The sequence below is a fragment of the Equus caballus genome, chromosome 2, assembly GCF_041296265.1.
Source record: "Equus caballus isolate H_3958 breed thoroughbred chromosome 2, TB-T2T, whole genome shotgun sequence".
In the NCBI taxonomy this organism is placed as follows: Eukaryota; Metazoa; Chordata; class Mammalia; order Perissodactyla; family Equidae; genus Equus; species Equus caballus.
Window position 1 is genome coordinate 100,608,793 of NC_091685.1, and position 27,401 is coordinate 100,636,193.

The window sequence follows — 27,401 nt, forward strand, 5'->3', positions numbered from 1 at the left end:
TTTAGAGGATGAAAAGTTTACGAAAAGGAAAACTATAAGAGATTAAATGAGATCAAGAATAGAAATAGTGTCACAATTTTAAATAAAGAGGTGCTGCTAGGCTCCTTCACTAATGACATTTGAACATATGATATTTATCTCTATTCCCAAACTTGATTAACCCCTGAGCATGTGGATGGGGGAGAAGGAGAAAGGGAGGAGTTGTTTCCACATAGGTTTGGGAAAAGTCTGAACAGGGAGTCTTAAGCCCATGTAACCAGGGCTTAGCCGGGGAAATTTGCAATATCTTTAAAAAGCTCTGTGAGAGCAGGGCAGGAGAGCAACTTGATATCCAGGTAGTATATGAGCAAAGGCTAAGGGAGAAGCCAATTTGGTGAGACTGAGGACTCACAACATCCAGCCCAGTGTGAGATGTGCAGCCTGGGGTCCCTGACCCCCAATGTACGCTATTTTTAAGAAATAGCAAGAGTGTTGTAGAAGAAGGAAAGGCCAAGTGTTGGGATAACGAGAGCAGCTTGTGTACCTCACACCCAAGAGGTCAAGGCAGGGCCTACTGGCTTCTGCAGGAGATGAGTCAGCTCAGCACCTGAGAACCAGACAGGACAAACTCATGACACAACCAGAGGCTAGGGACGTACAACACCTTCCCTGATGCTGCCATTATAGTCAAGCTTCTCAGACCTGAGATGATACTACAGGAAGAATAAAGAGGGAGTAATAAAAATCTAACTTCAGAAGCTATTTATCAGTATTGTTTACTGTATACGGAATTGGGGAGACAATATTATAAAGAGTAATGAGAACTTTGGAATGATGTGAGTCTGAAGACAGACAAGAACATACAAAATTTGGAAGAGAAATTCTTCTGCTGAGAGAAATAGAATTGTTTCCATATATGTTTCTTATGCCTCTCTGTTCTGTTTTTCTTCTAATTTTTGTCTCTTAAAACTAAAATTTTCCATTAAAAATAGGTTTTACAGCTATCTAGCTAGCTACACAAGGAGCCATTAAATTATGATTTTGATCTATTATGTTTATATTTTTAGGATTGATGTAAAAATAATTTAGAAATCGTTTACATTCATGTATACACTTAAAGAAAATAACTCTATTTTTGAACTATTGATAAATTTATAAATAAAGTGGTATATATGTGTTTACATATAGACACGTGTGTGTGTATAGTTATATTATATATATATATATAAAACTACTGGGAGAAGAATGTGTTTCCTTGACAGTCTGGATTATGATGGAAAAGTGAAGGAAGCCTGGGTAATGTCTTTTTTTTTCCAAACAATAGTCATTTCTCTTTGAAGGTCATTCTTGAAAGTTAAGTATATTGATAATCTTTTTCACTTCTGTGTAATAATTCTTTTCCGCAAATTCTAAACAAGGAATTTACTTGCAGTATTCAGAAAATTTCAAAATACTTTCTCATTTAGCTCCTTTGAAATATACTTCTTATTTTTCATATATATTTCTAGCAGTTCCCTGGATAATTCAATTCAACATATTCTAAGCCTGGAGGGGTTGTCTTATTTTCATATTAGATTTGTTTAATCCATCCTTGATATATTTATATAAAAGCTCACCCACATGCCTTGCATTTTTTATAGCAATTCATCTTACATTTATAGGATATCAAATATGGAAATTAATTGAGAATATCCTTCAGGCAACTTTCTCTCTAGTGAGCCAGAGAGAAGAATTTATGTCCATATATTATTTCTGCAATACCTTTCTGCGTTGCTTAATGAAATATAAATTATCTATGAAAATTCTTATATTTTCATTTTTGTGACTAAATGACTTTTTCTATGTGACAAGTATTTCTTTTAGAAGATGAAGAAACATCAGTTTTATTTTCGTTTTGTCTCTCCTGTTCTAAAGTAGAAGTTTCAAACCTATTAAAAAGGATTGAGTGACTGAAATTCTCCTAATAAGAGGACTTGCTGAAGCTCAGCTTCAATCTTGTGCTGTGACCATGACCTTCAGAAACAAGAGTAGAGACGTGGACATGTTTAGTGGACAGCAGCCAATGACTTTTGAAACAAATGGCTTAGAGGAAGCTATAACCTAATAGGCAGACTTATTTTCCTTTTCTTATATTTTTAAGAGAGGAAGTCTGCATTTAACAAGCAATGCATCAGAGAAAACAATGGTGTGTCTGGTGTGAAAAGTGTCCTGCTACAAAAATCTATAATTCTGGGTAAGATGCAACACGTATCCTATTAAACATATGTTTGAGCTAAACAAACAAACAAAAAGGTTGAGGAAGACCACAGGAGCCAATTATAAAGAGGAAACGAAAGTCAGAGTATTGAGTAGGATTTCATTTGGGGTTTGCACACCAGAGGGAAACAATAGATAAGATGTTGGCCTGTTGACGATGGAGAATAGGAAAAGAGATCCCTGAATGAAGCCAGAGCTCCAAAACTTGAGGGAAGCCTGAGTTAGAAAAAAAATCTACTTCCCTAGCAAGGGAGATAAGGAACAAAGTCCTGCCTCAACTTCGGCATCAGGTGGGGAAAACATCCCTGAAAATGTTTAACCATTGTCTTACACTCACATAGGATTCTGGCAGAAATGTCATTAACTCTATCTTCCAGGAATCCACGTACAAATGAATTAGTATAGGAGAGGCTCTGAGATGGTCGTCTTCCAGGCAAAAATGCAGAAATAAGTACGCATCCTCTCTGAGGAAAATTTCCTCAGCTAAGTTGCATCAGGATTCCCAGGAATCATATCTTCATATTTGTGGTTTGCTCTCAAAGGGTCTGAGGTGGGGATGAAGGAGTGACAGCAAATGTTGTAAAATGGCAAATCTCAGTGAGGAGCATATGCGTCCTTTTTACTGTACTTGCTACTATTCTACACATTTGAAATTACTTCAAAATAAATTATTTTTTAACAAAACAAAACTAATATATGGTGTTGTCTCTCAGGATTGTGATTATCCTGAGGGAGATAGTCTCTAGAAAGAGCATGAGGAGAGCTTGGGGGGCTGGTCATGTTTTGTTTCTTGATCTTAGTCTTGGTTACATAAGTATGTTCAACTTGTGAAAATGCATCAAGCCGTATGCTTATGATTAGTACGCTTTTTTTATACATATGGTAGATTTACAAAAGTAAAAATGTGTCTTCCAAGAGTATATACATAATTTTTGTTAGTAAAGGAAAATTGATTTAAGACTTGGGACTATTTTTGTCCTGATTCTTTTTTTTTTTTTTGCTCAAGAAGATTCACCTTGAGCTAACATCTATTGCCCACCTTCATTTTTTGTATGTGAGCTGCCACCACAGTGGGGCCACTAACAGATGGATGGTGTAGGTCTGCACCCAGTAATCAAATCCAAGACACTGAAATGGAGCACACCAAACTTAACCACTAGGCCACCAGGGCTGGCTTTGTTTTGATTCTTTAATCATTTCAATGCTTTAATCTTAGTCTGTTCTGTATTATTCTCAATCTTAGATCTCTCATTATTGGCATTGCTTAACATGTGTAATGAAACATTAGTTAGCCTCCTTGAGGATTATTTAGAGATCTTCTTGTGCTGTTCGGGCATTTTAAAGTGCTATCAACTAATTAATTCAGTATCTGATTTGACTCTTTTTCTTTTTAGCTCTGGCACTTAGATTTAATTGGTAAATGCAAGATGAAAACAAAGGTAGAATCTGTGTGGCTCAATTTGTATTGCCTGGGTTGATTTGATGCATGTTTCCAGCTAGGTGAGAAACACCTTTTATCCCGCAACACTTTCTTAACATAATCTTAACTGGCAACCTACTCAAAATAGAAATTTTCCTTGGGAAATGTGGGATCCATGTTCAGCTATCTCATGTCCAACATACATGTGTAACTGGGATCATTGTATTGAAACTCCTTGTGGTTGACTATTTGTTAATCCATGAGCAACCAGAAAAGTCAGATAAAATACAAGAACGGCGTGTTAATTTTGAGGCAATTCAGCCAGATGTATCCTTATGATTTGTGTACGTTTCTATGTTGTGCAACCCCCTTTCAAAGAAGGACTTGCTACTCAGTTTGGGGTAGTGTTTATTCCTACTAAACATCTTGCACCCCAAACACTGGCTTCGTGTTTGCTTCTGCAGAACCCAACCTGGTCCAATTTCTATATATACTTTAAATTTCTTAAAGTTTCTTAAAGTAGCAGTCAGTAAAAATATGTATTTTAGGGTGCAAATACATATGTTGCAGAGTGAAAATATAACACTAAATCAAAATGTTGCTGATGGATTGCACATGTTATGAAGACTGGCAAACAGGTAATGAGAATTGAAGTTAGTCAGATAAGGTTTCATGGAGTCAGTGAGACTTAAGCTGAGTTTCAAAAATAAGAACATTCTTGTACGATTAAGGGATAGGGAAAATATTTTAGGCAGAGAAATTTGCATATGGAAAGATAAGAAAATATGGACAAGTAAACCAACCACAAATCTTGACACATAAATGAAAGATGCCATGACGTATGGGCACAGAAAGTGAGGACACTGATTATCTAGCAGCTGTCAGTTATCTTAATGCTTTTAATGTCTCATCCTGTGATCTGTATTTTTTTCAAATGTTTGATATGCAGATACAAGCTAAGGTGGCACTTGTCGCTAACCTTAACAGTTTATAAAACTTCTTTGGATATTTTTTTTACATTGTCATTTTCATAATGATTAATTCATACTTTAAAATGGCATTCATTTTGGTCACGTAAAGATTTTTTAAATCCAAGTCATTCTTTGTTTCAAGTTTGAAAATATCAATAGGAATGTATAAGTAATTTTTTTAAACTTTAGAGATTGTCTTTAAAATAGAATTTTTCTATATCATAAAACAAATATTTTATGCTGAATAAATTAGTTTCATTGTGGGAATGATAGAAAATAGTGAGAATGGAGCTACATCAGTGTGTTAATGCTATCACAACTTTGTCATAAGTATATTTTCAATGAAGTAGAGCGTATCAATTCTAAATAGAAACGCTTGTCCTATTTTCTCTGATTATTTATCAATAAGCTCAACTCTTTTTTTCTGCCCCTAATAAATATGTTCTTGTTCACTCTTGACTAGTTTGGGCTCATGGACTATCAAAGAGATTAGGACGGGTGATCCAATTGAGACTTGTGCCCATTGATTGTCCTAATAGCCCTTTCTAAAGGTGTGCCACTGTCTATGCATGAAATACGTTTTATGTTGCTGGTGAAGCCACTTTGTTATTTTTAATGTTTGTTTTAATTTTGCTTTATTTGCTGATTCTTCTTAACTAAGCTTCAAAATTAATAATAACAGATGCCTACTGATTTGAGAAATTTTTCTGAGAAAATGTATCTTTATTGTTTCGCTTTTCACTTGCAAAACGTGTGAAGTAACATTTTGATGTAATTACAATGTACATGTGTAAATGAGTACTAATGCACATCAGAAAGATTGGAAAGAAAAATAGAGTCTAGATAATTCTTATAGTGTCCTTTGAAGATGTTCCTGTGAAGTTATTTCCTTCTCCACTGGGATAGGGATTAAAAAAACTTCTTAGAAGTTCATCTGATGACTTCCTGATAAAAGGTTCTGTCATCATGACAGATAGTTATCATTTTGCTCAATTATTGCCCCCTTCTAGCATGTATAGATGTTTTCAGTGGATGCACTTGTCTTATAAGCATCTTTTAAAGAAACTGAAAATGGCACGACTTCTGGGGTCTGTTGGTTGGAATGTTTTTTCCAATTTTCTGTGTCAGCACAGAGAGAAATAATGTTAATTCTGACCTAAGACATGGTTCAAAGATCTTTTCTTCACGCTCGCTCTCTTAAGATTCTCACTGATCTTTTTTAAGTGAAGATCTAGTGAAGATTTTCTCCTGTAAGTCCATGTCTTTTTTTTCCGCAAGTTTTCAAATTCTTGTTACATTTTTCTCTGTTAGTGAGATTGCAAATACTGAGTAATTGGCATTGTTGCTCTTGTCCTCATTACCACTGTAGATTTTGAAAAACAATCTATCAGTAGTGCAAGATTCCAAGTTGATTGACAATTACATGCTTACGGGGCAGAAAGAGCAGCTGGCTTTCTAAACTGCTGATTACCATCTTAAACCTGAGATGAATGTTTTTTAAAATACGTTGCATTTTCACAATCTTGAACACAAAGATTAAATGTAGATACAATATCAACTTGCAATTTCTTACACAAAAAGCTTTTTGTGGGGAGAAGAAAATTTTTATTTATAAAGAATCATTGTTACATGAAAAATGCATAGACATACAAACTTTAGAATGATAACTTACATATGCTTTAAGACTTCTCGAATATAACTTTCAAATGCCATTTATTGTACTTCTGTGAACATGAAACCATATGTTGAATCTGATTATTCTAGTAAATTAAAACATTACAAAGCCCAGAGGGCAATGACGAAAGTCTGTATCCAAAGTCATAAAAACTTGCACACTATCTAATTCCCAGAAATAAATAAGAATGTACGTAAAAATACAGGTCTAAGCTATTTCATACTATCATTTATAAAAGTAAGATTTGGAAACAGTCATAATATCCAACAAGAAATGATTACATACGAATTTCAGCACATCTATATGATGCGATGTATACTTTGCATTTCATTAACATTACCTTATTTTGTAGAAGTACATTTGTTGGCGTAAAATATCAACATGATACATTATGAATAAAAAGTTACAAAATAATCTGTAAAGGAAGATATTTCTGTGGGTATTTCTCAGCATTTATTTACTCAAAATCTGGAGGATTACATGCAAAATATATTTGCAGAAGTAGCATAAAATTGAACTTGCATCTTATGAACAATTTTTTAAAATTGTATTGACATCATATTAGTTTATAACATTGTGTAATTTCAGGTGTACATTATTATTTATCAGTTTCTGATAGACTGCATCGTGCTCACCACCAGTAGTCTAATTTTTATCCAATACCATATGTGTGTGTCCCTTTACCCCTTTCTCCCACACCCCCACCTCCTTCCCCTCTAGTAACCACTAAACTGTTCTCTTTATCCATGTGTTTGTTTATCTTCCACATATGAGTGAAATCACACGGTGTTTGTCTTTGCTGGCTTATTTTGCTTAACATAATACCCTCAAGGTCCATCCATGTTGTTGTCAATCAAATGATTTTATCTTTTTTTTTTTATAGCTGAGTAGTATTCTAGTGTGTATATACACTACATCTTCTTTATCCATTGATAAATTGGTGGGCACTTGGGTTGCTTCCACATCTTGGCTATTGTGAATAATGCTGCAGTGAACATGGGGGTGCATATGTCTCTTTAAATTGTTGTTTTCATGCTTTTTGGATAAATACCCAGTAGTAGGATAGCTGGTTCATATGGTATTTTATTTTTCTTAAAGTTTGGCACCTGAGCTAACATCTGTTGCCAACCTTTTTTTTTCTTCCTCCTTCTTCTCCCCAAAGCCCCCCAGTATATAGTTGTATATGCTAGTTGTGAGTACCTCTGGTTGTGGCATGTGGGACGCCACCTCAGCATGGCCTGATGAGTGGTGCCACGTCCGTGCCCCGCATCTGAACTGGCGAAACCCTGGGCCACCAAAGCAGAGTGTATGAACTTAACCACTCGGCCACAGGGCCAGCCTCATCATATGGTATTTCTATTTTAAACTTTTTGAGGAATCTCCATACTGTTTTCCATAGTGGCTGCACCAGTTTTCATTCCCACCAGCAGTGTATGAGGGTTCCCTTTTCTCCACATCCTCTCCAACATTTGTTATTTTTGTGTCTTGATAATTATAGCCATTCTGACAGGTGCAAGGTAATATCTCAAAGTTTCGATTTGCATTTCCCTAATAATTAGTGATGTTGAATATCTTTTCATGTGCTTATTGACCATCTATATATCTTCTTTGGAAAAATTATCTATTCATATCCTCTGCCCATTTGTTGATCAGGTTGTTTGTTTTTTTGTTGTTGCATTGTATGAGTTCTTTTATATATTTCAGAAATTAACCCCTTGTCGCATATATGATTTGCAAATATTTTCTCCTAGTTGGCGGGTTGTCTTTTCATTTTGTTCATGGTTTCCTTTGCCTTGCAGAGCTTTTTAGTCTGATGCAGTCCCATTTGTTTATTTTTTTTTTTCTGTTTCCCTTGCCAGAGTAGTCATGGTGTTCTAAAAGATGCTAAGATCGATGTACAACAGTGTACTGCCTATATTTTCTTCTAGGAGTTTTATGGTTTCAGGTCTTACATTCAAGTCTTAAATCCATTTTTAGTTAATTTTTTTAAAGTACACCAGTAGTTAAAAGTCTACTTTCATTCTTTTGCATGTGGCTGTCCAGTTTTCCCAACACCATTTATGGAAGAGACTTTCCTTTCTCCGTTGTAAGCTCTTGGCTCCTTTGTTGAAGATTGGTTATCCACAGATGTGTAGTTTTATTTCTGTGCTGTCCATTCTGTTCCATTGATTTGTGTGTATGTTTTTGTGCCAGTACTGTGCTGCTTTGATTACTGTAGCTTTTGTAGTATATTTTGATGTCAGGGATTGTGATGCCCTCAGCTTTGTTCTTTTTTTCTCAGGATCACTTTGGCTATTTGGGGTTTTTTGTTGTTCTATATAAATTTTAGGATTGTGTGTTCTATTTCTGAGAAGAATATCATTAGTATTCGGATTGGGATTGCATTGAATCTGTAGATTGCTTTAAGTAATATGGGCATTTTTAACTATGTTTATTCCTCCAATCCATGGGCATGGACTATCTTTTCATTTCTTTATGTCATCATCATTTTCTTTCAATAATGTCTTATAGTTTTTAGTGTATGGTTCTCTCACCTCCTTCGTTAAATTTATTCCTAGATAGTTTATTCTCTTTGTTGCAGTTGTAGATGGGATGATATTCTTGACTTCTGTTTCTGCTAGTTTGTTATTAGTGTAGAGAAATGCAGCAGATTTTTGTAAATTGATTTTGTACTCTGCAACTTTGCTGTAGTTATTGACTCTTTCTAATAGTTTTCTGGTGGATTCTTTACAGTTTTCTATATATAGAATCATGTCATCCACAAATATAAAGAGTTTCACCTCTTTTCCAATTTGGATACCTTTTATTTATTTTTCTTGTCTAATTGCTCTAGCCAAAACTTCCAATACTGTGTTGAATAGGAGCAGCAAGACTGGGCACCCTTGTCTTGTTCTTGTTCTCAGAAGTATGATGTTGGCCGTGGGTTTGTCATATATGGCCTTTATTATATTGAGGTGCTTTCCTTCTATACCCATTTGCTTGAGAGTTTTTATCATAAATGAATGTTGGATCTTGTTAAATGCTGTTTCTGCATTTATTGAGATGATCATGTGGTTTTTATTCCTCACTTTGTTGATGTAGTTAATTATGGTTTCTGTTCTTTTGTTCAAGTCTTTAGTCCATTTTGAGTTAATATTTTTTTAAGTAGTTTCACACTGAGTGATTTTCAGATGTTAAACCATCCCTGTGTCCCTGGCACAAATCCCACTTGATCCTGGTGTATGATCCTTTTTGTATTTGGTTTGCCAATATTTTGTTCAGGATTTTTGCATCTATGTTCATCAGCAGTATTGGCTGGTTATTTTCCTCTTTGTGTTGTCCTTGTCTGGTTTTGGTATCAGGGTAATGTTGGCCTCATAGAATGAGTTAGGAAGCATTCCTTCTTGTTCAAATTTTTGAAATACTTTGAGGATAGGTATTAAATCTTCTTTGAATGTTTGGTAGAATTCTCCAGAGGAGCCATCTGGACTTTTGTTTTTTGGGAGGTTTTTGATTACCATTTCTATTTCTTTACTTGTGATTGGTCTATTCAGATTCTCTATTTCTTCCTCTTTAATTTGAGGAAGATTAACCCTGAGCTAACATCTGGGGCCAATCCTCCTCTTTTTGCTGAGGAAGACTGGCCCTGAGTTAACATCCGTGCCCATCTTCCTCTACTTTATATGTGGGATGCCTACCACAGCATGGCTTGCCAAATGGTGCCATGTCCTCACCCGGGATCTGAACTGGCAACCCCTGGGCCGCCGAAGTGGAACATGCGAACTTAACTGCTGTGCCACCAGTCCGGCCCCCTATATTTCTTCTTGATCCAGTTTTGGGATGCTGCATGATCTTAAGAATTTATCCATTTCTTCTAGGTTATCTAATTTGTTGGCATGTGGTTTTTCATAGCATTCTCTTATAATCCTTTGTATTTCTGTAGTATCTGTTGTAATTTCTCCTCTTTCATTTCTAATTTTATTTATTTGAACCTTCTCTCTTTTTTTCTTAGTGAGTATGGCAAAGGGATTGTCAATTTTTTAATCTTCTCAAAGAACCAGCTATTATGATGAAGGAAGGAATCATCCTTTCTACTGTTTTTTTAGTCTCTATTTCATTTATTTCTGCTTTAATTTTTGTTATTTCCCTCCTGCTGACTTTGGGCTTTGTTTGTTCTTCTTTTTCTAGTTCTGTTAGGTATCGTTTAAGATTATGTATTTGAAATTTTTCTTGGCCAGTGTTGCTATAAATTTCCCTCTTAAATCCACTTTTGCTGCATCCCATAAGAGTTGATATGTTGTACTTTCATCTTCATTTGTCTCCAGATTTCTTTTTGATTTCTCCTTTCATTTCTTCATTGATCAGTAACATGTTGTTTAGTCTCCACATATTGGTGGCTTTCCCAGCTTTTTTCTTGTAGTTGATTTCTAGTTTCATAACATTGTGGTTGGAAAAGATGCTTGATGTGATTTCAAATGTCTTAAATTTATTGAGGCTTGCCTTGTTTTCCAACATATTGTCTATCTTTGAGAATGTTCCATGTGAACTTGAAGAATGTATATTCTGCTGTTTTTGGATGCAATGTTATATATTTATCTATTAAGTTCGTCTGGTTTAATGTTTTATTTAAAGCCACTGTTTCCTTGTTGACTTTCTGTCTGGGTGATCTTTCCATTGATGTAAGCGGAGTGTTGAGGTCCCTTATTACTATTTTCTTGCTGTCAGCTTCTCCCTTTAGGTCTGTTAGTAGTTGCTTTATATACCTTTGAGCTCCTTTGTTAGTTGCATACATAATCATAAGTGTTATTTCCTCTTGGTGGAATGTCCCTTTTATCGTTATATACTGCCCCACTTTGTCTCTTATTGTCTTTTTTAATCTTGAAATCTGTTTTTTCTCATATAAGTACCATGGCACCTGCTTTGTTTTGCTTGCCATTTGCTCTGAGTATCATCTTCCATCCCATCACGCTAAGCGTATGTTTGTCTTTAGAGCCGAGATGTGTTTCCTGGAGTCAGCTATTGTTCAGTCTTGTTTTCTAATCTATCCAACCACTCTGTGCTTTCAATTGGAGAAGTCAATCCATTTACATTTAGAGTGATTATTGATATATAAGGGCTTAATACTGCCATTTTATCTGTTGTTCTATATTGCCATTGTTTGACTCCCTTTGTGTTTCTGACTGCTGTTTCAGTTTGATGGCTTTTCTGTGATGGTCTTGGTTTTCTCTTCATTTATGATTTGTGGCACTATTCTAATTTTTTGTTTAGTGATTATGATGAGGTTTGTATAAAAGATCTCATAGATGAGATAGTCCATTTTCTGATAGTTTCATATCTCTACTGGCCTAAGCAGGTTGCATCCCTCTCCTCTTCCTCTTCTGAGTTATTGTTGTCACTAATTATTCTTTTTTGTGTGTTTTAAGTTTGTGACTAAATTGAAGTGTTTATAGTCATTTTTGATGCTTTCATTCCCTTTATCTTTTGTGTTATAATTAAGTGTTTGCTAACCTGTTCTGATAGAGAGATGCAATTTTCTGATTTTGTCTATTTATCTCCTTGCTTAAAGCTCAGTAAACCTTTACTTTTCTGTTTCAGGTAGGAGGGCTTCCTTCATCATTTCTTATAAGGGAGATCTGGTGGTGATAAACTCTCTCAGCTTTTGCTTGTCTGAGAAAGCTTTTATTTCTCCATCATATCTAAAGGATAGTTTTGCTGGATAGAATATTTTGACTGAAAGTTTTTGTCTTGGAGTATTTTGAGTATATCATTCCATGCTCTCCTAGCCTGTAAGGTTTCTGCTGAGAAATCTACTGAAAGCCTGATAGGGATTCCTTTGTAGGTTTTCTTCTGCCTTGCTGCCCTTGATATTTTTTCTTTGTCACTGACTTTTGCCAGTTTTAATATTATATTCTTTGGAGAAAATCTCATTACGTTGATGTAATTAGCAGTTCTAGGGGCTTCATGTGCTTGGAAGTTCATTTTCTTACTCATGTTTGGGAAGTTCTCAGCAATTATTTCTTTGAACAAGCTGTCTGCTACTTTCTCCTCTTCTTCTCCCTCTAGAATACCTACAACCGTTATATTCCTTTCCTAATTTAGTCAGATGTTTCTCAAATAACTTCTTCATTTTTAAAAAATCTTGCTTCTTTCTCCTATACTTGAAGCATTTCTGTCCTGTAATTCACTAATTCTGTCCTCCATAAGATCAGCTCTATTTTTTATGGTTTCTAGGTTATTTTTTATCTCATTCTGTTCTTCATATCCAGAATTTCTGTTTGTTTTTTTTAGAGTTTCAATCTCTTTGGTGAACCATTCTTTCTGCTCATTAGTGTTATTCCTGAGCTCATTGAACTCTCTTTCTGTATTTTCTTCTAAGTTATTGAGTTTCTATATGACAACTCAACTATGACAACTATTTTGAATTCTCTGTCATTTAGATTGCAAATTTCTGTGACTTCAGGATTGGTTTCCAGAAACTTGTAATTTTCCTTTTGCTCTCAGGTGTTAATGTAGTTTTTCGTGTTGTTTGATGAATTGATCCTTTGCCAGCAAAGTTGTAGTATCAGATCAGATCCCATCTGCGACCGCTGCTTGGGAGCAGAGGCTGTTCTTTGATCCTGCCCCGTCTGCTGGAAGTTGTGTGGGTAGGGCTACTCTGCTTTTGCCTGGGCTAGCCACAGCCATTCTGCAGGTTGTGCTCACTTGGGCAAGGCCTCTGCACTGTGCGGGTGCATCTGGCACCATAGGTGGAGTCTCTGTTCTCAACAGGGGACTGCTTGAGCTTCTGGATGCTAGGTGAGAGGGACAGTACAGGGAGGCTGAACTGCCACTTGGTGGGTCTCATAGGCTGCTGTGCTCCATGGGTGGGTCCTCCAGGTTGCTGTAGTCTGTGGGCAGGTGCGTCTTATGAGTGCATCAGGTGCCTTATCACCTGCACTGTGCTCAGTGGGTAGGTGCCTTTACAGAGGCTGAGTCACTGCTACTCAGCACAGAGTGTTCCCACTGGAGGGGCTGCCACAGCACAGTGGACACTCCTGTGGGCCAGGCTGTCCTCACTTCCTCTTACAGTCATGCTGGCCACTGTGTGAGGATCTGTGAGCTGGCTCACTATAATTGGGGGGGACAAGAGGTGTGCTCACCTCATTCCACTGCCTCCCAGGGATCCAATCCACCCAGCTTCGGGTGTATAGCTGCTTAGATCTCTCAGAAGTCCTGTTGTGCTGTGCAGGGAATCTTCTGCTGGTTAATGAATGTCCATTTAATTGTACTTTAAAGGGGAGAGCCTAAGGGGACAACTCACTTCACCATGATGCTGACATCACTCACCCACATAATTTTATAATATTAAATTTTATGCTCACAATTGTCACATCCAACTAATTACTGAGGCTTTTAATGGATTGTCTGTTTACATTCTGAGAATCCAAATTGGTAGGAAACTGTCCATACAGATAGGTGGTAGCAAATGACAGAAGAGTGTTTCTCAGTTTTTCTCTAATTGGCAGAAACTGTCTTTATCTCTATTAACTAGAATTTTGCCATCCAGACTTTTTAAAATTGTATTTCAAGGGCGAAAATCTTCCATAGTTCTATCAGCTCTTCCTTTTCTTTAATTGAACAATACAATGATGAAATTAGCCATAACACAAACTAAAATATGAATACAAGTAATTTTCAACCAAAAATTGTATAATTACAATGAAGCTTTGTCTTAAGTCTACATAGATATTACTCTACTAGTTTTAATAGCTATTTTTAGAAATAAAATTGTAACACCATCCAAACAATAACTCTGGAACACTTTAAAATTTACTAAAAGTTGATTTTTGCTCTAAATCAATAAAATGTGTCAGAACATCTTATTATATTTTAACAGTGGCTGTATTTTTCAGTTACATTTATTCAAATATTCAATTTTCAGTTTACAAATCATTTTTGGTGACAAAAATATGCTTCCAAAAACCTGCAAAATTAGAATCACTCTCAAAATATTTTCAAATATTTTGATTATAAAGTCTTGATAAAGCTTTTCTTCAGGATAGCATGAACTTTAGCATGAAATTTCAGGCAGTAATGCTATTTCTTCTCATAAACTGGCAAACTGTATGGACTGTATAAATTTAAATGATGTTATAATTAACTCATATACCATCATTTAAATCAATATGTATCAGAGCTTCTGTGTGAATAAAACTACATTATACTTGAATATGAGTTTTAACTTTTCTATGACTGAGAGCACTTTAAGAGAGAATGAGTTCTGCCCACACATCATGTCATGTATGTAAAGGGTGGGGTACTAAGGAAAACCTAGCTTTTCTAAGTAGTGAATGAAGTATCAAGGGATCATAGGTATTCTGAGAAACACTAGGGAGAATCAAAACAGAGAAACAAGGTCTGCATGCCAAGATCACTGGAAAACAACTTTGAATGGTATCTTCAGTTAATCTAAGCCAGCTCTCTGCTAGGCTGACCTATCAAAAGGAGAAAACAAATGAGCTTTCAGGAACCTCCATATTTGGCTCTCATTGGTCTTTCCATTGCCTTTGAGGGCTCATAAAATATAAGTGACTCCATGGGTTCTGATTGACATCAGATTGCAGTGGTTCGTCAATGAGATATCACACCACTGCACCACATGGGAAGCTAAATATCCAAACTTGCAAGGAATTCATACTGTAAGACATTGCTAAGAATAGTTGCGGAAAATTATTTGGGGTTCTTTGTCTGTGTGTGTAATAGAAAAATAGATAATTATTCACCTCCCAGTATTGGGCACATCCATCCCTACCCAACCTTGGGGATGATCCAAAATGTTCTTTTTCTGGAATGATGTATTGTATAGAGATCCAGGAGTCACCATGTTTTCATCATCATTTGTCTTTGGGAACAGAGGAGAGTACCCATAGAACTGATTGAGGCAGAGTCAGTCTCCATGTTAACGTCTGCCCAGATGTCCTTGGTTAGAGCATGCTGATCTCTCTATCCAGCCCCTGAGGTCAAAATCAGGCATTCTGTAAACTATTGCTCCATCTTGAGAGGTCACTAACCTGAAAAGGAATATTTTGTTTTGAAAATGGAGGGAAGCATACAGTTCCTTCTCAAATTCTTGTTCTCCACTCCCTGATTCTGGTGCTTACACACTCAGCTAAGGCAGAGGGTGAAAGACCACATACAACTTATAAGCGGCTAATGACAAGGTCAATCTTATGGAGGTTTTTGCTGAAGAGACTGATATGGGCATAGAGCAAATACCCTAAGAGTAACAGTGGTCCGTAGCCATGTCCCAAAATTTCTTACTGTAGACCCCAGTCCTTTATGCTAGTTTCAGTATCATGGTGGGATAGAGTGTAATTCCTTTGGCCCATAGTGGAGGTGATGGCTACAATACAATATGTTATTGGCTTTGACAGTCCATTTATTTTCCTTACGATATAGCTGTTTTATTTTGACGTTTACATGTGACACGTAAAGATTGAGTTGAACAAAAATTGTTATATCTCATTCTATTTGAATGTCTCTATAGTAATATAGTTCTAAAAGAATGATAATAGAATTAGACCATTATTGTCTCATCGGTCTGTAAAGGCAGACTTTAGTATGAGACTAGATTCTATCTCCAGAAACAACATTTAAGTTTTATCCCTTATGCAGAGTATCCAGTGGCACAACATTAGGAATCCATCATCATTATAGTGGATCACTATCATATTCCATTGAAAATGCCTACTGGAAGTCAAGGTATTTCCCTAATGAATCACATTATAATTGCCAAGCATCATGGGTAGTTTACGTGGTAAGCAAGATTGTCTCTGTCTCTAACGGATGAGCAGCTGCTTGTTGGTGAGGGAGGCTAAGGCCTAGAGGGCTAATACTAGTCATTAATTGGATTGTCTGTTGTAGGATGAGAATATTAGGTATGAGAGTCATGATTTTTTTTTTTTTTCTGGTGGGACAATCTTTCTCTGTTAGGAGCCAGTGACAGTCTAGCTGTCCATTTAGCAGCTGAGGAATACTGGTGGAATCTTTTTGCCAAAAACTTCACTTATTTGTGGTGATGGTAAAAGATGTACAAAGATGGATATGGCATGGTGTCTGAGGGAGAGATGGAGATCCATGGCAGTGCTCCTCAGAGCCTAATCGATGTTTAGACTTGCTTCTTTGCACTTGGTGAGTGCAGATCCAGTATATCACTTTAATGTGTTTTGGGCTGATAGTCTATTCAATTCCCAAAGTGATCACCTGGCGATGTGGCCTTGAACTTTGTTCCCATTCAAGACATACCAATTTTAGCCAACTTGTGATAGGATGGCATGCAGTGATGTACAAACAGGTTGTTCCATAGACACCCTTATCAAAACATCGTTGTAACAGAGCATTTGTACATCCACCAAGAGTTGACTCTGTACTGGGATTTGTCCATCCATTCAGGATTCATCATTGACATGCTTTGCCAGGCAAGCAAAGGCAAACTGATTTTGGTTTTCTCTCCAGAACATTATACAAAAAGAACTATTAGTAATGCCTAAGGTTGCATGGCAAGGTCTAATAGTGGCAGTATCTTCAGTTACACTTATGGTGTCATATACTGCTGGAAAAATTGTAGTCCTTTTTTTTCCTAAACCTGTATAGTTTACAGCAAGGCTCTAGGCTTTTGTGGCTTCTACTGTCCAGTCAGGGCCATTAAACTTGAAAAATGCATTGGCTAGTAACTCTGACAGTACTATTTCTTCGATGAGAAACTTAAGGACTTTTTCTTCTGCTTGACCAAGACATTATTTCAGTTGTACAGCTTCTTAGGTATAGATCCTTCTTAGCTACTTATTTCCCTGGTTTTTGAACAAGTGAAGGATAGGGGTTGTGATGACTGTAACCAATCTTGGAGTGTCCTCAACATCCACACTGAATATACACGATGACAAAAGAACAACAGTCCAGACACAAAAGCCAGAATAAGTTATCTAAGCGCCAGTACATAGTGAGTTCAACAATGTTTGGGAACTTCCCTTAGGAGGAAAGAAGGGAGGCATGTGTCAGATCTAGTCCTCACCCCTGCTCATCTCATCCCCATGGTTTCCTGAATTCCACTCCAGATTTTGGCATCAACCCAGCAACTTGTTTGCATTTCAGCAGCTTCATCGCAGCCACTGCAGCTTCATCTCAGCTCTACCTGTCTGTTAAATTTTATAATTTTCCTAGCCTCCAGCCACAAAACATTTGTATTTTTCTGATCCCTCCCTCCCCTGCCAAAGCTCTGAAGTGCCTGAAGTCCTCTCACCACCAGCAGTCACATTACTGGGTTTTCCTTTTTAGAAAATGCAACTTTCCTTTGAATGACCCACATCTTCGTTGTTATTCCACTCTTTTGGGTGCCTAGAGTAAGCACCTTTATAAATTTGCAAAGTTCTGAGCAGATTCCTTGATGGCCCTGACTATCCCTGGTTACTGGACACCAGTCACCAGCTGTCATCACACCTAGGTGGGAAAACTTCCACCCCCAGGTGTTCTAGTTAAACCCTGTAGTCTCCCAGAACACATAGCTCCAGGATTGGTAACATTTACAGCAGAATAATCACTGACTGACTTGCAGACAAGAGCTCAGGAATACACCAATGGTGCCACATGGACAAATGGAACATGGGCTTAGAAAAAACCTTTCATACTAAGAGATAGTAGAGTGCATACTGCCCATGTTATTTACACACATTGCTCCACAGCATAAGCCAGTAATAGATGTTCTGTACCAGGGACAAGAGCCAGCTGAGAGGTGTTTGCATGGGCTGGCAGGCTGGAGATGTGACCACCATACATGTCCAAACTATTCATATTACATATGGATCTAATAAAATATTTAACAAGTTAATTTTCTAGATCTCTAAGTCCTACAGAAAACAATTAGTAAAACAATTGGTTTAAAATCAATGGCATTATTAATTGTTTTTAAAATAGCTTTTGTTTAATAAATAATAGCAAACAATAAACACAACTAGATTTTGGCTAGCTATTAAAATAAAATGTCAGAAAATAAATATTTAAATAAATATATGTAAAAATTAAGAAAATTAATCATCACTATTTCTCTTCAGAGAAACAATGCTAGATAACAGCAACAATACTCAAAGCAAACTGTTAACCTAACAACTACAAAAATATCCCAAGGACCTTCCATTTTTATACTTTATGATGATTTTGTCATCAATTTTGTAGAAATAAACAAATCAAGACTGTATCTTAATCAGACCAACTGGATAGATTTACTATGGAGGTGAAAGATCATGATACATGCTCTCAACAACTCAAGCGTGCCGTCTGGCTTCAATGCTATTCTGAAGCCTCATATTCCAACATAATTTTTCCATTCAAGACATAAACAAATGGAGCTCAAATTAAATTCGAAGCATCTTAAATTTCTTTCTGGTTGTAAATCATGGTTGTATTTATCACTATACGGTTTTAGAACCAGCAGTGCCCCATGGCACACTCTATTGCACTTGCGGTGTAGTCCGTAGCATGCTTGTTGGGAAGGTCTAGTCCAGCGCACCCTACTATGGACACATGTTTTGTAAATGAAAAACATAATTTTAAGGACTCAATATACTTTTGTTTCACTGGGACACTGTTTACTAAATTAAACTCTTGCTCTTCAGCCATAAGGAAGGGGCTCCAGGTTTAGGAACACCAGCTCTGGAGCAAGACAGCCTAAGGGTCCTCTCTAGGCTTTGTCACCTACTAACTCTGGATATGGGTTCCTGGAAGAAAACCACAGACATAAAATTTCTTCTAGTCACATCATATCATGGGACCATGCTAACTACATGACTCACCAATAATGATGTTAATCTCATCATTTGATTGTTTTTTGCCATGTTTCTCCATAAAGTGAGTTTTCCCCCTTTCTGTATTTGAGACTCAGTTCCACCTCTTCGAGAGGGGATTATCTACATAAACTATTTGGAATTCTTCTGTAAGGAAGATTTGTATCTGTCCCAATCCATTTATTTATTTATTCAATTATTATGTCAGTGTGGATTCATAGTTATTTATTCTTAAGGTGTTTATGCAGTATTACATTATGCATTTTGTTCCTCAAATTGCTCTAATTTGGCCATTAAGAACTCTTTCAGGTTTTCTCCTATGTCCTTTGACATTTGTTTTTTTATTTTTATTTTTGAATACCTACTTTATAATATTTCAGGCTTATCTTCTATATTCTTTGCCTCAGCATTAGAATCACCTATTTCTCCAAGGAACCATAGTTTCTTTTATTGTAGAATGGTATTGGAAACTAAAGCCTGGACAGTAGAAACGAAAATCTGGACACTGGGGCATGCTGAAAGCAGTAGATGAGATATCACTCTTTTATATCATCTCAGAAGAAGTTTTAATTTTAATGACTGTGGCCAAATTTCCCTTCAGTTTAAACTTCTACTAACAACATACGAAAATGACTGCTTCTCAAACAGTTTGACAGTTTCTTACAAAACTAAACATACTCTTTCCATATGATCTAGCAGTTGCACTCCTTGGTATTTATACAAGTGAGTTGAAAACCAATATCCATACAAAAATCTGCACATGGCTATTTGTAACAGCTTTATTCATAGTTGCCAAAACTTGGAAGCAACCAAGATGTCCTTCAGTAGTGAATGGATAAACATACTGTGGCACTCTTAGACGATAGAATATTATTCAGTGCTATAATGAGTTATCAAACCATGCAAGGACATGGTGGAAGCTTAAATGTATATTACTAAGTGAAAGATGTCAACAGAAAAGGCTACATACTATGATTTCACTGATATGAAATTCTCAAAAAACTAAAATTATGAAGACAGTTAAAATATCAGTGGTTGCCAAGAGTTAGAAGGAAAGGAAGGATGAACAAGCAGAACACAGACGATTATTAGGGCAGTGAAAGTTTTCTGTATGATAGCATAATACTTACATACATACCATTATACATTTGTCAAAACCTGTAGAACGTGCACTACCAATAGGAAACCCCAATGTAAACTATGGATTTCGTTGAAAATGATGTGCCAACGGAGGCTCATCAATTGTAACAAATCCACTGCTGCGGTACAGGATGTTGGCAATAGGGAGACTGTGTGAAAGGGGGGAAGAGGGAGTATATGGGAACTCTATATTTTCCTCTCAGTTTTGCTGCGAATTTAAAACTACTCTAAAATATAAGTTCTATTTAAATATATACACCATATATATATACACACACCACTATATATATAAGTACCATATATATATGTATACATGCGTCATATATATAAACACTACCAAATTCTCACCATTTTGAACATAGAGATTCTTATGTCTGCATATGCAATATCTAATATAAAACATGGTACATAGTAGATGCTTAAAACTTTTAAAAACACAAGTTATCCCATTTAACTTGTGGCAGGTATACTAGTGTTGTCATAAAAATGATCCTGTTCGGCACACACCTCTAGGAAGTTAATAATCATTCCCGTCGTTCCTTATTTGATCTCTAGTCTTGAGTGAGCTTGGCCATCAGTCACTGCTGCTCCTCTTCCACTGATTCTTCAGCACTGGAAAACAGGGATGGTCAGAATCTTCACATCTTCCTTTTTTAAAATGTAGTCTAAGAATTAGATAATCAATCAGTGAACCAGTGAATATATTTAAAATTTGAGCAATACAAACGACACAAACACATGGCTTTCCAATTCCAACTTAAAAAAAAAAAAACTCTTGGAATTTTATGTTCATACATAAAAATAATTCCTCTAAGTTTAATATCCTATGTCTGACCATCTTAAGGCTGTATGGATTTCAGAAAAATTCTTTCTAATTACTTCACTTATATAAATACAAAGCCTGTAAGATTAAGTGAATTCCTCAAGGTCACATTGTTCTTTAGAACCTCATCTTTGACTCAGATCTCCTGGCTCTTTGATGAATAATCTTTTAACATCAAACCTCTAAGTGATGATTGTTCTCATTTCGTTTTCTATAATTAAATTGCACCCAAACATTTCTTACTTATAGTAAATGAACTGGATTTGTCCAAAAAATTATTTATATAAAAATTACAGTAGAGCATAATAGTGGGTGTCCATTAAATCCAATTTGATTGCATGCATTTCAACCGTATTATATTTGTTCCTATGCCACTCTGGGCTCTTACTCTATTATTCTGTTACAAGAGGTTAAAAGCTATAAAGTTTAAATCATTTAACAAGAAACTTAATATCTATATTACATCTATCATTCTCTAAAGTCTACTAGGTTAGACAGTGATTCTTTAGAACTGGACTGGTTGTAGAGGATAGTCAGCAGAAACCATTAAATAGAATCTGCTTTGCCCATGTGGAAACCTATGTAAGACCATTGTTTTTCACAGTTTAAACCAATATTATAGCCTACAGTTCCAGTTTACAAAAAATAAGACTCAGCATGTCAAATATGATGAGTAAGTTTATCAAAGAGTTTGGTTATAACTGATATATTACTGGAGAAACTTACTTCTCATAGCTAAGGAAAGCAAATTAAAATGGGTAAATAGAAAAGAAATTGCTTCCACGGGTATTAGTTTGATGGGGCTACATAATAAAATGCCACAGTCTGGATGGCTTAAACAATAGGTTATTTTCTCACAGTTCTGGGGGCTCAAAGTCTGCAGGTCTACTTTCTCCTGAGGCCCCTCCTTGGTTTGTGGACGGCCCGCTTCTCTCTGTTTCCGTACATGGCCTTTTCTCTGTGCTCGGGCATCCTGCTGTCTCTTTCTGTGTGTCCTGATTTCCTCTTCTTATAAAGACACAAGTCAGAATGGATTAGACCCAACCCAAGGGCCTCATTTTAGCTTAATTACCTTTTTAAAGGTCCTATCTCCAAACACAGTCACGTTCTATGGTATTGGAGCTTCTGGTTTCAATAGATGAATTTTAGAGACAATTCAGTCCATAATAACCAGTAAGATTGTTATTTATAATCTGGATGAGAAAATATTTTATCTTGGACACTAAAGATAAAATTTACAATGTTAGTTAATATTATCCAGGTTATTTTTAATCTAAGTTAACCTTATTTTATATTTTTTATGTTAAAAAACACAGTAGGTATGTATGGAAAGAAAAAAGATAGTCCAGAAATAAAAAGCTTGTAGCATTGACCTGTTTTCTAAAACTTTTAACCTGAAAGTGCTGGTGTATCATCAATTACATTCAGCTCAGTGGCAGAAATGTAAAGGCTGTAGAAAATGATAAGCGCTTTGGAATTTTCCACCACTGCTTGTGATACAAATTAAACTGTTAAGCAAGAAAGTATTTCAACATTATATTTTTTGTAAACGAGTAAAAGAACTGATGAATATTTATCTTACTCCTGATATTTTCAAAGAACAAACAAATGATGAAGAAACTGGAAAAAAAAAGTTGTTGAATAACTTTTATCGTATTTCCTTTCACGCATTTTTCAATATGGTATTGCAAAGATACATTTGTTGCCTGTTGACCTAACCTGGATCATACTGCATAAGGATGCTACTGTTTCCAAAGCACTTTGACATTTCAGATAACATATTGGAAAAGGAGTATAATTTTTAAAGGTAGGTCACCTTTTGATCTGTTTCAGCAGTAATCCTGTATTTATCTAATTAATAGACTGAACATTATTAAAGTGAGTTCATACTTGAATACTGCATGTTTCTTCCACTGTTGTGATTATTCATAAATAGGAAATTATGGAAACACTTCTGAATTTCAACTGAAAAATAGTTCATTTTCTAATAAATGTGAAAATATGATGTTACCATTTAATATTTTTAAATCAATATAATTTTATGTTAAATAGAAAAATGTATAATTCCAGCTTTTATTATGCTATTTATTAGCTTGTAACTTAAATGTCAGTAAAATCACTTCTTCATATCTTTCTAAATGTTTATTGGATTGTCATTGTTAAATGCTACATTAATCATTAGATTCTGTAGAAAATCATAGTAAAATCGTCTTTATAAAAACCTAATCCTCTGCACGTTTGAATGGATTTTATATGACTTCACCAATTCTCATAAAAATATAGTGAAAAATTACTAGTGCATTGTCTTAATAAAATATATTTTGGTGAAATTATCTACTCAGTTATAAAGTATCAATAAGAATAATGATTCTTTTGGGGAAACTAATATGGTCTCTGCTGTCTTGGTTGATTGTTCTAAGATATTTTAAAAAGTTCTGAGATATTTTGTAGGAATTTAGTTTCTTCATTTTGCAAGTGCAACTCTATATACAATTTTACATTTTGTTAAAAAAAATGCTGAATATTAGAGTTATCTCACCATATTTTATCCTGTTGTAATTTGGGGATGTTTCTTTTTCTCTAAGTATTCACTTGTTTCTATAGTTTACCTTTGAAGTAATGGGATGACTTTGTTAGACAAACAGAAGAAAACTGATCTCATACTGTTAAGACCAAACGCCATACTCCAAAAGTGCGTTGTAACATCCTACTTATTACTAGGACTTTACGCAGCTGCTATATGAATTGTAATTCTAATGCAGATTTATGATTAGTAATAAAAAGTTCGTTATCCTCCTCATCAATAATTCATCATATAATAGAATACTAAAGTCGTATACATGAATAGTGGAAATCTTTTTAGCAATACTATTTTAGAAGAAAAATCATTATCATATGTATTCAGATAAAGGCAAACATCTATAAATAAATGTAAGCTTACTTTTCTTCTCCCCCCTCTGTCTTGAGCTCATTACCTTTTGTCTCCTTACTGCTTCAGATTTTGTTTTCAGTTATTTCCCCAATTGCAATTTGCTTTTCCTCGTAGACTCTGTTTCCCTCAGAGAAAATATGTTACCTTGGCATATTTCCCTGGTGTCTCTGGCAGGTTTTCTTGCTGTCTCATTTGGGGAAGCAAGGTTTTCCCGTGGGCTCCCACTTCCTCATTACACTTTGCCAAGATGTTCTTTGCTCTTTCTTTCTTTCTTTCTTGCTGAGGGGAGATTTGTTTTTAATCTGTTTTCCTTTGTTTATCTCTTAACAACTATGACCCAAAAGTTTTTAGCCATGTTAAAATACACAATAAGAATATTGTCTTAGGGGTCGTAGGGAATTGAGTTTCAGTAGTCCACACCACCGTTTGACATCTACTCTAACATTCGAATGTACCTAATCCTCTGGATAACATCCTTTATTGTTTACCAAGGAATTTATAGCATTTTAATTTCATTTAATTTGGGTTAGCTTTGAGTCTAGATTTCACTACGTACCAAGCAAACTGTTAGGTCCATTTCCATTCACCCTAGCTAACATACTGTATCCCTATCAAGGACTACAGCCAGATACAACATTGTATTTCTTTCACTCTAACACGACACTCTCAAGATCCATTCAGAACATTTGCTCCACATTTCTATTGATGTAATTTGACATAATCTTATCATTGTTGATGTTCATTGCATCTCCTCGTAGGTCACACTTTTTACCTTTGCCTCTGGGACATACTGGTACTTGAGTCTAGTTAGAGGTCTAGCAGAGTAAGAGGCTAGAGGAACGGGTCCTGATGATGATCAGAAGTCTCCTACCTGACAACTACTTCAAGGAGGACTTTTTCAGACAAGGAGAGACTACATTCCTCAAAGAAGAGAAGAAAGGCTGGCTTTACTGCAAGGAGAATCAGAAGGAATTTGGGAATTCAGTGTCTTCAGCTCATGAGATTCTGCTCATATACCCCTATTCCAATTTCCAGGTTCCCATTATTTCCCAATACGTTCTATTGTTATAATAATAGATCCTATGAGGTTGTAAGTTCACTTTGTGTTGTAATTCAGCCACTCACAGGGTTAGACTCTGGGTTTGGTTCTCAGAAATAGCAGCCCTGTGGCTACAGGAAATAATGACTGTTTAGCACAGTCATAGAAGCTTTCTTGTTCCTTACTCAAGCCTTTAATCTTGAAGTTTGAAGCATCCAGCTTATATTTTCTTTCTCCAAGTTCTCCAGTGCACTTAGAAGCAACTGATTAACTGCATTATATTCATTATTTTAACTAAAATATTCTATGACAGTGTCTACCTGTTCACCTAAAGTCTTACTTTAAATAATAATTTATATTATTTAATTATGGGTATCTACAGGTATCTACCTATAATTACATGAGAAATTTTGTTTAAATTGAAAAGTTACACATCACTACTACAATTTCTTTCCTCTAACTTTACCTTTTGTATATTTAGTCACCTTCCTTCACAATTGGCACATTACTTAAGCACAATATCTACATATTGTGTATCATCATGAACTCATTTAAAAATTCAGAGGGGATAAACAAATGGCAAAAGCTAATTTCCAATTAATCTCTGTCTGGCAGAGAAAACCTCATTGGTAAGGAGGATATTCTACCAAAACATCAAACAAATGAGCAAAATTATGAGCTCTCAATTCTATTTTTCACGTATTTTCACATTTAGATCTTTTGACTAGTTAGACTTTCAAGGTTTGAAAATAAACTACTTAGAACTTATGATTTGATACCCAAGCATGAAGGCATTGGCAGTTGACAACGTAGCTCTACTTAATCCGTGGAATTTGACAGAATCATAAATCCTGAACTTTGTTGTGATGATCATGGTGATTAGACGGCTTGCAAAACAAGTAACATTGAAAGCAAAGTCACAATTATTTCCGGGCAAAACAGTGATCAGTCACCTCATAGATACCTAGATAGTAAAGGGTCAGTGATAATTCATAATGCCTTACTGCTTCCACAGATGGAAAAAACAGTTTTGGTTCCCTCTTCAGAGTAAAAGAACTAGTTAATGGCCATGATGACTTCATCACAGTTATTTTTCATTGTTTTACACCCACAATGTGTGGATAGAGAGGGGTTTTTGGTTTAATTGACATGAAAATAATCTATTCAATACTCTGAAATCAGTCAAGTTATGTTTTAGAAGACATCAATTGAAATGCTTAAAGCAAATCTGAGTTTATTTTCCTTAATATATCTATAATGTATCCAATTGTCCTTTGTATTACTTCATACCCCATTTGAGAATTGCATTGGAAGTTAAGCCTTAGTCAGTTTCTGCAGTTCAATTAATTAATGATTAAACTCAGTCTTTGCTGCTTACCCCCAATGCATCACCAGATTTTTGAAGACTGTCCAAATGGCTAAATGTATAATAATCCTACCTTCAAAAACATTTCATGTAGATAATTATACTACTTTATTGTCTGTGTTCTTCCCAAACCATAGAAAATTTCAGCTTTTTTTCATGGTTGGTCATTACATTTCTGAACTTTAAAGGTCATATTACCTTACTGCTATTGAGGGTCTAATTCTAACCTTTTTAGCTAATATAATTTTAGCAAAAGGAGCTTTGGGTAACAATCTTTAGTTACTTTTGCAATCATCCAAAAGCTGTGAAAATACACATTATTTTGATATTTAAGCTTTGCCTTCTCTTGTTTCAGTAATACAGCCTTCATTGCAGTTATTACAATGAGGCTCTTGTTTGCTAGAATGAAAAGTGAAGTGTATTTCCTAAATTTTAACATGATGTAAGAAAACTGTAAAAACAAAACATTAAAATATTAGAAGTGACTGATTTCTATGATCTAACTGTCCTATCTGTAAGCTGTGAATATAGATTGTGTTATTTAACTATATAACCAGTAGGCATCCAAGCTTTGCTGCCATGTTCAAAAATATGCAGTTCAGCGTGCAGAGGTGCAGCTGGAGGCATAAATTCATCTGTCACTTGAATTATGTTTACCTTCAAGACTCAAAATCAAATAATCCAGGATGCCACGGTTATTGATATTTCCTCTTTTAAAATGTTTCTTTTGTTTTTCTGTTGAAGATACATATCTCTAAATACTTCAAAAATAGTCATACTCACAAAAATCCTCTGAGAATTACCTCAATGTGTGCAACATCCAGCACTTGTCAGTTGAAACTAGGACAAAATTGCACTCATTCTTGTTTGTTTTAAATTTTTATGCAAGCAATTGAATGTTACAGAATATTTTACATACAAATGAATCCACTTCTAATAGAAACCAGGAATTCTGTCAATCAAGGGGCGGGGTGAAAGGGAAAGCTTTCAAATGTGTTGGTTACCC

At 35.5% G+C, this 27,401-nt stretch overlaps 1 long non-coding RNA gene across 2 annotated transcripts in view; it reads left to right on the forward strand.

Moving 5' to 3' along the window:
- LOC111772558 (uncharacterized) overlaps window positions 1–27,401 on the forward strand; it is a 190,694-nt gene that overhangs the window by 67,310 nt on the left and 95,983 nt on the right. The window lies entirely within an intron of this gene.